We start from the raw sequence: 10129 nt of genomic DNA on the forward strand, positions 1-10129 counted from the left end.
AAAAGGAACAGAATTTTCCAAATATTATGAAGCCTTGTGGTCAGTAATTCTATTTGGGATTTTATTATTTTTAAGGAGGATACAAAGAGTTAATGGAAGAAGACTGATTTTGTAAGTTATTCAGCAGATAAGGACGGGGGCACTGGGGACAGTATCCTTGCTTGGCATTCTGGGACCAATAGAGGAAATCTGGTATATTCCGGAAGATGAGGAAAAGGAAGTGTTTAAACACTGTAGAAAGACTATATCTTTCTAAATCTTTCAAAATCATCCAGAATGAGGCATTGGAACAGCACTGACTGAGCTAGGAATTCAGGAAGCCTGGATTAGAGGTAAGGTTCTGTCATTAACTGGCTGTGTGACCTTAAGTAAATCTGTTAGGCCTCAGTTTTCTCATTTGCCAAATAAAGATTTGTACTAAATTATACTTACAATGTCTTTTGGTGCTAATACAAATCTTGAATGAATCTTGGTTACTTGTGACAATTAATACGATGAAAGTGAGCAAAGCACATGAAAACACGTTACTATCAGAGCAGAAGCCCTGAATAGAACACTAACACTTCCTTTTCCCCTGGAAATATCCAGCCCAGAGTCTTTATCAAAGAAAAAGCAGAAGAAACAGTGGGAGGAGAGCTGCCACTATTCTTTGTTATTTCCAGAGACTCAAAAGATAGCTCAGTGGGTCACTTCTGAGAAAGAGCCATTGAATTCTGAAGGGAAAAAAGTAACACAAAGCTAAGTGAGACTCGGGGGCAAGAAGGACGCTGGGAAGGACAGCCTTCCTCCTCCTGCTGTTTGATTTTTTCATTCCCTGAGAAAGAACAAAATGACCTGGGCAGGGACCCCCTCTGAGTTCACTCTTCCTGTTCTTACAAGGTGTTAACTAGTTGGCCAACACAGGTAGAAAAGGTGGCCCAGAGGGGGGCCATTTCTACAGAGAAAAGCGGGAAGTGTGACAAACCTGATGTGAAGGCCCCTTGTGGAGCTGAAGAAAGATGCCATGGAGTAAAGGGGGACCCATTTACTAGAAGTAAGACTGGCAGCTGGAGAATTAAATGAGTTACTCCATGTGTGTGTGTGTGTGTGTGTGAGAGAGAGAGAGAGAGAGAGAAGGAGAGAGGGGGGAGGGAGAGAGACAGACAGACAGAGAAGGAAGAAAGGAGAGGGGTGGGGAAAAGGAAGGGAATTAGCAGTTATATAGCACCTACTATGTGCCAGGCACTGTGCTAAGCACTTTTTACAAATATTATTTCATTTGAGAGACAGCGAGAGAGAAGGAGGGAAGGCGAGAGAGATGGGGGAAAGGAAGGGAATTAGTACCTACTATGTGCCAGGCACTGTGCTAAGAACTTTTTACAAATATTATTTCATTTGAGAGACAGAGAGAGAGACAGAGACAGAGAGACAGAGAAAGACACACAGAAAGAGAGAAGGATCATGGGAAATATATTTACTTATTTCTTCCACAATGAATTAAAAATCACAAATCTTGGAAAGTAAGGGAAATCTCAGGCTGATTTCTGTAAAGCCCTAACTCAAGTGACATGAAAAGGAGGGGGGAGGATGGGAGTCAGCTAGGTGGCATAGTGGACAGAGCACTGCCCTGGATAGAAGACGTGAGGTCAAATCCAGACTCAAACACTTACTAGCTGTGTGACCCGGGGCAAGTCACTTAATGGAGGGGGGGGAGGGAAAAAGAAGGAAAGGAAGGAAGGAAAGAAGAGAGGAAGAGAGAGAGAAACAAAGAAAGAAACAAAGAGAAAGAAAAGAAAGAAAGGAAGGAAGAGAGGAAGAGAGAGAAAGAAACAAAGAAAGAGAAAGAAAAAGGAAGGAAGGAAGAGAGGAAGAGAAAGAGAGAGAGAGAAAGAGGGAAAGAAAGAAAGGGAGGGAGGGAGGAAGGAAGGGAGAGAGAAAGAAAGAGAAAGAAAAAGAAAGGAAGGAAGAGAGGAAGAGAAAGGAAAAGAAAGAAAGAGAGAGAGAGAGAAAGAAAGAAAGAAAGGGAGGGAGGGAGGAAAGAAGGAAGGAAGGGAGAAAGAGAGAAAGGAAAGAAAGAAAGAAAGGGAGGGAGGAAAGAAGGAAGGAAGGGAGAAAGAGAGAAAGGAAGGAAAGAAAGAAAGAAAGAAAGAAAGAAAGAAAGAAAGAAAGAAAGAAAGAAAGAAAGAAAGAAAGGGAGGGAGGAAAGAAGGAAGGAAGGGAGAAAGAGAGAAAGGAAAGAAAGAAAGAAAGAAAGAAAGAAAGAAAGAAAGAAAGAAAGAAAGAAAGAAAGAAAGGAAGGAAGGAAGGAAGGAAGGAAGGAAGGAAGGAAGGAAGGAAGAAGTTGGCATGAACCTATGAAAACAACATTAGGTAAGCTAAAGTCCAAAATTTGTCTGAGCCCTGCAAAAAAAGAAAATGCTAAGAACATTCAAACGAGAGAGAGGGCAGGGCTCTTTAGCCATTTTCCAAGCAAAAGGAAGAGATAGTTCATTTGCTTGAAGGAGAAGATGTGAGTTTAACAAATGACAGAAAGAAAACATAACTACTCAACTCCTATTTTTCTTCTGTCTTTTCTATCAAGGAGAATGATCTTCATGTTGAAATAAGAAAACAAGCATGGCCAAGAAGGAATTGAAGCCCAATATGGGAAGACAGCAACTAGCTTCCTTAAATAAGTGGAAGCCTCCAGGCCAACACAAATTCCATCCCAGGCTGCTGAAACAACTTACCAGGAGGACAGCAGAATCACTGAATCACTGCCAGTCATCTTTTGAGGAATCATGGAGACTGGGAGAAATAACAGATGACTGAAGACCAACAATATTGTTACATTTTCAAAAAGATGAAGAAAGCTGGATTCCCAGACGCTGTTCACCAGGGTGATAGACATCATTCACTCTCAAATTTCTAGAACAGGTGATTGAGTTTGTAAACCCATACAAAAGGAAGCAGTAATCAATGGGATCTCGGATAGGTTCACTAGGCACACTGTAACAGGACCAGCCTTCTCCCTTCCCATTTCCCTGAAATAGGGATCAGTTTCACTAAAAGATAACAAAGCCATCCCTGAGACTTGATTGACCCCTGTCTTCCTTGAAGTAGTTTACTAAAAATAAAGAAAAAAGCCCCATTCATGTGAAGTCAGGGCCCTTTCTAGTTGATGTATATCTGGAGACCACACAAGTCACCACATCATGTCCTATTAACCAGACACTTTTCCATATGAAGACCAAGGGGACCTTGGTCTATATAAGCCAAGTGCCACTTTATCCTAACTGTGTTAGGGTGAAGTGAACCTCCTTTTGTTAACTGGTCAATGACTTTAGTGTGCCTCACTTCATCCCAGTATCTAACCTGAACTAACATGGCATTGGTATTAGACCTACCCCTAACACAAGTCATTTCAAACTAACAGCATTACTTTTGAGGGAGATTATTAGACCTTTAAATAATAATGATGATAGTTAAAATTTGTTTTAGTTTGTAAAACATTTTATATTTGATTCTTACAACAAACAACCTTATTAGATAGGTGCTATTACTAACCCCATTTTACTGACCAAGAAATTGAGGCTGAAATGTTAAGGGACTTGCCCAAAGTCACACAGCTAATGATGACCTAAGGCAAAATTCCAACTCAGATCTTCTTGACTCCAAATTCAATACCCTATATAAGCAAAGTATCTGATAAAGTTTCTCGTGACATCTTTGTGGACTGAAGAGATAAATATAAACTGAGTGATCATACAGGTACTTTGCCACTTTCGTATTTTTACATATCCATGTGATATTCAGGCCACACAGCTAAATCATAACACTTTCAACCCTTCTCTGTGTACTTTTTGTCTATATTTTACCAAAAAGGATCTCCCCATCCACTGGAGACCTTCCTCTTGTCCTTTTAGTATGTGAAAGGCTACTAGTCTGTCCTTGGCCGGGTCACTTCCTTTTCCAATAGAACATAACCTTGGTAACACATTTTAGACCACTCTTCCACTTAAGTCATTGTTAGCAGCATATTGTAGCCTGCTTATGCCGATCATGAACCCTTATATTCCCCTTTGGGTTGTTTATAATTTTAATTCTTTCATCATGACTGTGTTCCATGATTCATAGTTCCAGAAGAACATAGGTATTATAAAAATGGGCTGCTGTAATGGCTGAAATCAATGAAAGCACTGTGTAATTTCCCAAAAGTGATTCTCCTGTTGTTCCTTTTTAGGCCCTGGTCACTGTCCATCTGAAGCACTTGTCCAAAGAGAGAACATGACCTTTGTGAAATTGAAAAATACAGCTGAATGACACAATGAATAGAGCCCTAAGCCTGGAGTCAGGAAGACCTGAGTTCAAATCTACTCAGAGATATTCACTGTGGGATCCTGGGCAAGTAGTTAACCTCTATCTGCCTCATTTTCCTCGACTATGTAATGGGGAAATAAATAGTGCCTTCTGCATAAGGTTGTTGTGAGGATCAAATGAGATGATAAGCACATGGTTGGTGCTTAATAAATGCTTATTTCCTTCCTCCTCTGTCCCTTACTTATAATGACCCCAAAGACAAAGCCCATCTATTTTGAGAGTATAACTCAGCTGTCCTAAAATCTAATGCAATCCTTTGTTGTTGTTCCATCATTTCAGTCTTGCCCGACCCTTCATGACCCCATTTGGGGTTTTCTTGGCAAAGATACTGGAGTGGTTTGCCATTTCCTTCTCCAGATCATTTTATAGATGAGGAAACTGAGGCAAATGGAGTTAAGTGACTTGCCCAGGGTCACACAGCTAGTAAGTGTCTGAGGCCAAATCTGAACTCAGGAAGAGGAGTCTTTCTGACTACAGGTCTGGTACTCTATCCACTGTGCCACCTAGTAGCCCCAGTGCAATCTTAGACTGCATTAATAGAAACTTAGTGTTTAGAAAAGAAATGGTTAATATTCTTACTACTTAGACCACTAGTCAATGCTCTGTTCTAGGTGTCTCATTTTGAGGGAGACATTTACAAATTAAAATGTGCCCAGAGAAGATGTAACCAGGATTATGAATGACCTAGAAATTATGTCATTTGAAGAACATCTGAAGCAACTGAGGCAGATGAGCTAAAGAAAAAAAAAGACATACAAGAGGGGTCAAAGCTACTATCAAATATAAGAAGGGCTATGTCATGTAGGTGAGAGAATAAATGTAATAGGGTAATAAGAAGGGTAATAGGCCTCTTGAAGGGACAGATTCCACCTTCCCCACAGGTGAAAAGTATGACCTGGACCATCAAAGACTTCTGAGATTTTGAGTTTTCGCTCATGTCCTGAGCCAAAGAAATATCATATGCTTTTTAAGATGGAAGTGGGACCTGGAGAGAAAAGGAGAAGAGAAGGGATGGAGTAGTTCACCTGTCTCACTCAGGTGATGGTGGCACCTGCACCAGAGAGGATGGAAAATGAATGAGAATAGTTTTAACAGCAGCTACACCAAAGGCATCTACAGAGATGATGTTACCCTACAGAGCCCATGAGGACATGTGATAAAAACAATGCCAGCAGGTGGAAAAGTATAAAGATTGCTCTTCAGCACTATAAACTTGCTCACATGGTTGAAGCCTGGTAAAAGCAGATAGGTTGCAGCGAATATGGAGGAACTAACTGTCCTTCTCCCTCTCTCCTGGCCCTACTTTGCCCGGGGGTGACTGGCCCTAATTTCTGAGGGTAAAGTACCTTTTGGTAAAGTACCTGTGGTCGACCTGCATATATATTTTTCTTGCATCCTCTTATTCAAAGACTGAATATTCAGTGGGACAGCTCTGGTCATTTTAACCACACAGATGAAAGGATTCCTCCTTTTGACTGTGAAACTTTTTTTCCTGGCTCTAGGCTAGAAACTCCAACCCCCGGTCCACTGTTAGAGAATCTCTAGCAGGAGGTGTATCTGACAAGCCATTTATCCAATAATTGTATTAGTTATGAACACTCCAAAGCAGAATTTCAAAGGGGAATTCAGAATTTCTCAATTCCAAAAATCCTGACTTTCTTTGTAGACCCAATGATGGACCCCAGAGGTGTTTTGGAAGGGAGAGATGTTGTGAATTCAGTCACTTTCCCCCTAAACCTTGTTATACAGCGACCCCTAGTGTTACAAATGAAAAAAAATTAAGTGCTCACTAGGTGCCCAGCACTGAGCTAAAGGTGAAAGATACAAATAAAAACACAAATATAGTTTCTTTCTTCAAGATATTTATATTCTAAGGGAAGATAACACAGAAGAATTTTGATCTTTTGGTAAATGGGGCCACTGGGGAGTAGACTGCCATACCCCTTCCAAAAACGATGGCAGAATTAATTTAATCATGGTTTTAGAACTGGAATAACTGATGAAGTTGTGAAGGTGACTTGGGAGTAATAAAGGGAATCACGGCCAGGAGGCCCACCTAAAATAGTGGGACCAAGTGTAGCAATCAACAATTATGGATTGTTCCTTCCCAGAACAGAACTTCGGAAGATGAAAGAATTAGGCAAAGGTTGTGTAATACCAAGAGCCAGAAGGGGGATCAACAGATGAAAGCTACAGGGAGACAAATTTTTGCTCAATAACAAGAAAGAGATCAGAGATGCTCAAAAATGGAATGGTGCCTTCATAAGGGGGCAGGATCCTCACCACTCAAGTATTCAAGCAAAAACTGCATGACTGTGTGTCAAGGGATGCTGTATAAGAACGGATTTCTGAACTAGGTGGAAGGTTGTACTAGATGACCTCTAAGCTCCCTTCCAACTCCAACATTCTCTGGTTCTCCAAGTCACCTGAAACTGAACACCATCTTGTATCCATATCTTATGTGTATCATATCCGTATCATATCCCTGTGAAGGGAAGAAGGTGGACTAGATGACTTTGTCAAGAGAGCCACATTTCCTGCCCAAGCTTTGGGCACTACAGGGTTAACAGGCCCTTAGGGCATTGGTATGCACAGCCCTAAGCCATAGAGACCCACGGGAAAACCAAGGGAGCACCATAACAGCCTATTGTTCTTAGCTGATTATCAAATTGTATTACATTCTGCTTTTGGTGACTGAGAAATCCCACATAAGCCAGCATCAGAAAGGGCATATGGTAGGTTCTTAAAGATCTGATGGACTTCTCATTCAGTCCCCTGTCTACTGCCATTGCTCCCTAAATGGGTCCTTGTGAATAGGGGGGAACCTAGAAAGCTATACCTGTCAATATATACACAATATTACATAAATAAATGCTATTACATGTTATATATACAATATATTTATGTGTATATGTGTGTTTATATACATACGTATGGGTGTATACATGCATACATACATATATAGTTGTTTGTTTTCTAAGATGACCAATGATATCACAGACAGGTGAGTTGGATTTAAGTGAGGAAGAGTTGCATAAAATTATCAGCCTTACTCTCTTCCAGAGTCATAGAAGTCTAGTGGCAAGACAAAAGTCAAGATGATTGATGATGGCTTGGGATGCAGTAGATGACCTTGGTGTCTTCAATGTCTGACCGAGCTCAAAGTGCTCCACACTGTTCCACAGTGCTTGCCTTCATGGCCATTGGAACAAATTGTTCTCATTTACCCATTCCTCTGAAGGAAGTTTTCACTGGCTGCAGGTAGATACCAGGTAGATAACTCACCAACATGCTGTGGCCCTTTGGTTACCCTCAACCTGGTTTAGCCTATTTGCTGACACAAATGGACGCAAAAGGTGGATGAGCAGCCAGAAAACAAGCCCTCACACCAGAGATGCTACTCCTCCTCAAATACCCATTATACAGAGAGAGAAAGAGAGAGAGCATGTGTGTATATTTATATGTATGTATAGGTAAACATATACACATAATGTTAAACTTATATATAATGTTAAACATTTATATCCTTGTTGCTGTTATTCAATAAAAGAGGCATTGCTAATTGCTTCATCCATTCAATTTCACCCAATCCTGACCTTGAACTTAGGACCAGCATGGACTTGTTCAAGAACAGACCTCTCAGGTCTTTTCCATGGCTAACATTCTATGGGTGAGACTATGACTTTTGATGATGTCAATATTACTTTTCTATTAAACAGCCTAAGACCATATATATATTTTTTAAAGTCACAGAACATTCTTGAATTCTATTAGAATGGTGGCCAATTAATACTCTCATATTTGTTTTCACTTAAACTGCAGCAACGGTTTCCACTTTTTCCCCCCAAAGGAAAAAAGCCTTCAAAGAGTCTACAAAAGCAACTGCCACTAGGCGTCACTCTCCCCTAAGGTTTGAAGGCTAGTTCTAGCCCATTAATTACTCCAAACTAAAGACAAGAACAAGTGGATCCAGAATGTGGGTTTTTGTTTTTTTGTTTTTGTTTTTGCCCTGTTTGGGTCCAAAGAGAGAACCCAAAAGCAAAATTTCTCATTTTCTCCTTGGCCCCAGATTAAGTAGCTCATACAAAGTCTAAGAAATCAGACCACAAAGACAGATCCAGTTCACAAAAAGCAAAAAAATTCTAATTTCCTCAGGCCAAAAGAAAAGGTAAAATCACAAGGCAAGGTCTCAGACCAAACTGTATCTGAATAGGAATCTCCTCTAAGGCATGCCTAACAAATTGTTATCCTGACTCCATTTGAAGACTTCCTGTGAGGATGAATCTACCACCTCCCAATTATTCCACTATTTGCGTGGCTCCACTTGTTAGGAAATTTTTCCTTACTTCAAAACTAAATGTGCCTTTCTTCAGCCTCTTCCCATTAATCCTACTTATGTCCTCTGGAGCCAAGCAAAACAAATCTAATCCATCTTCTGCAAGACAGCACAAAGCAACACAATGGCTCTCTTCCTTTGCTATGGAAAATTAAACTAAAGTCCCCACCTTTCAAGAGCACCATTACAAGAGGCTTTCTGCATTAATATACTGTCGGCAGGACTATGTGCTTTCCAGTCACTCTGGAAGGCAATTTGGAATCACGATTTTCTAAGAGAGCAAAAGGTTCATACCTTTGACCTTGAAACCCACTGTTGGGCACAGACCCCAAAGAGGTCAAAAAACAAAAGAAAGGTCTTTGATATACTCAAAATTTCATAGTGGGTTTTTGTTTTTGTTTGGGGGGGGGGTTGTTTGTTTATTTTTTTAACCATGAAAGCAATGGGAACAAAAAATAGATAGCCATAAATTAGGAATATGTAGCAGCTTTTATTGATAATGACCCCCATATAGGGCCTACTTGTGATGATGACCCCTCTCTTTAACTGTTAATGGCCAATTTCCTTATTAATTTTACCCAGGTTCTAAGGCCATCAAGGAGTATGTTTGGGTATTTCCTTAGAAACTAATAGAAATGAACAGTACCTCTCACTGACTAATCAATTAGTCCTGATCCCCAACATCAGTTAGAAAAGTAAGCCAGAGAAACCTCTGTCCCATGAGCTTTCTCTCTTCCCTCTTTCTCAAACCCCAGTCTAAGAGGGGTCATAGGCAGCACAATGGTTAGAACACTGGGCTTCAAGTCAGGATGACCTAAATTCAAATCTGGCTTCAGACACTTAGCTGCGTTACCGTGGGCAAGTCATTTAACCCTGGTTGCCTCCATTTTCTCATCTGTGAAATAAGCTGGAGAAGGAAATGGCAAACTGCTCCAGTATTTTTGCCAAGAAAACCTCAAATGGGGTAACAAAGAGTTGGACACAACTAAAAACATCTGAACGACAATGAAAAGGATCTATGAGGAAGATCCCAACCAGAATTACCTCTAACCTTCTTTCTCTCTTTCCTACTGATGAGGGTACCACCATCCTTACAACAACCCAGGCTCAAGACCTAGGTGTCATCCTTAACTCCTCATTCTCTCTCCTGACCATATCCAATCCATTCCAAGTGCTACTGATTTCACCCTCCTAACAGCTCTCCTATAAACCTTCTTCTCTCCTCTACCACTGACACCACACTGGTTCAAGCTTTTATCCTGTCTGGCATTACTATAGCTTTCTGGTTGATCTCCCTGCCTCATGCCTCTCTCCTCACCAAACCATCCTCCCCAGGATCAAAAACAATGTCTTCTAGTGATCAGAGCCCTTCATAACCTGGTTCCTTTCTACCTCTCCAGTCTTTTTACACATTATTCACACCCATGTACTCTATGACCCAGTGAGACTGGCCTC

At 40.8% G+C, this 10129-nt stretch overlaps 1 pseudogene; it reads left to right on the forward strand.

Moving 5' to 3' along the window:
• Nucleotides 1-1149: 1149 nt before the first annotated feature.
• On the forward strand, nucleotides 1150-1255 carry LOC118845217 (annotated as a pseudogene).
• The last annotated feature ends 8874 nt before the right edge of the window (nucleotides 1256-10129 follow it).

The sequence above is a fragment of the Trichosurus vulpecula genome, chromosome 3 (assembly GCF_011100635.1).
Source record: "Trichosurus vulpecula isolate mTriVul1 chromosome 3, mTriVul1.pri, whole genome shotgun sequence".
Lineage (NCBI taxonomy): Eukaryota > Metazoa > Chordata > Mammalia > Diprotodontia > Phalangeridae > Trichosurus > Trichosurus vulpecula.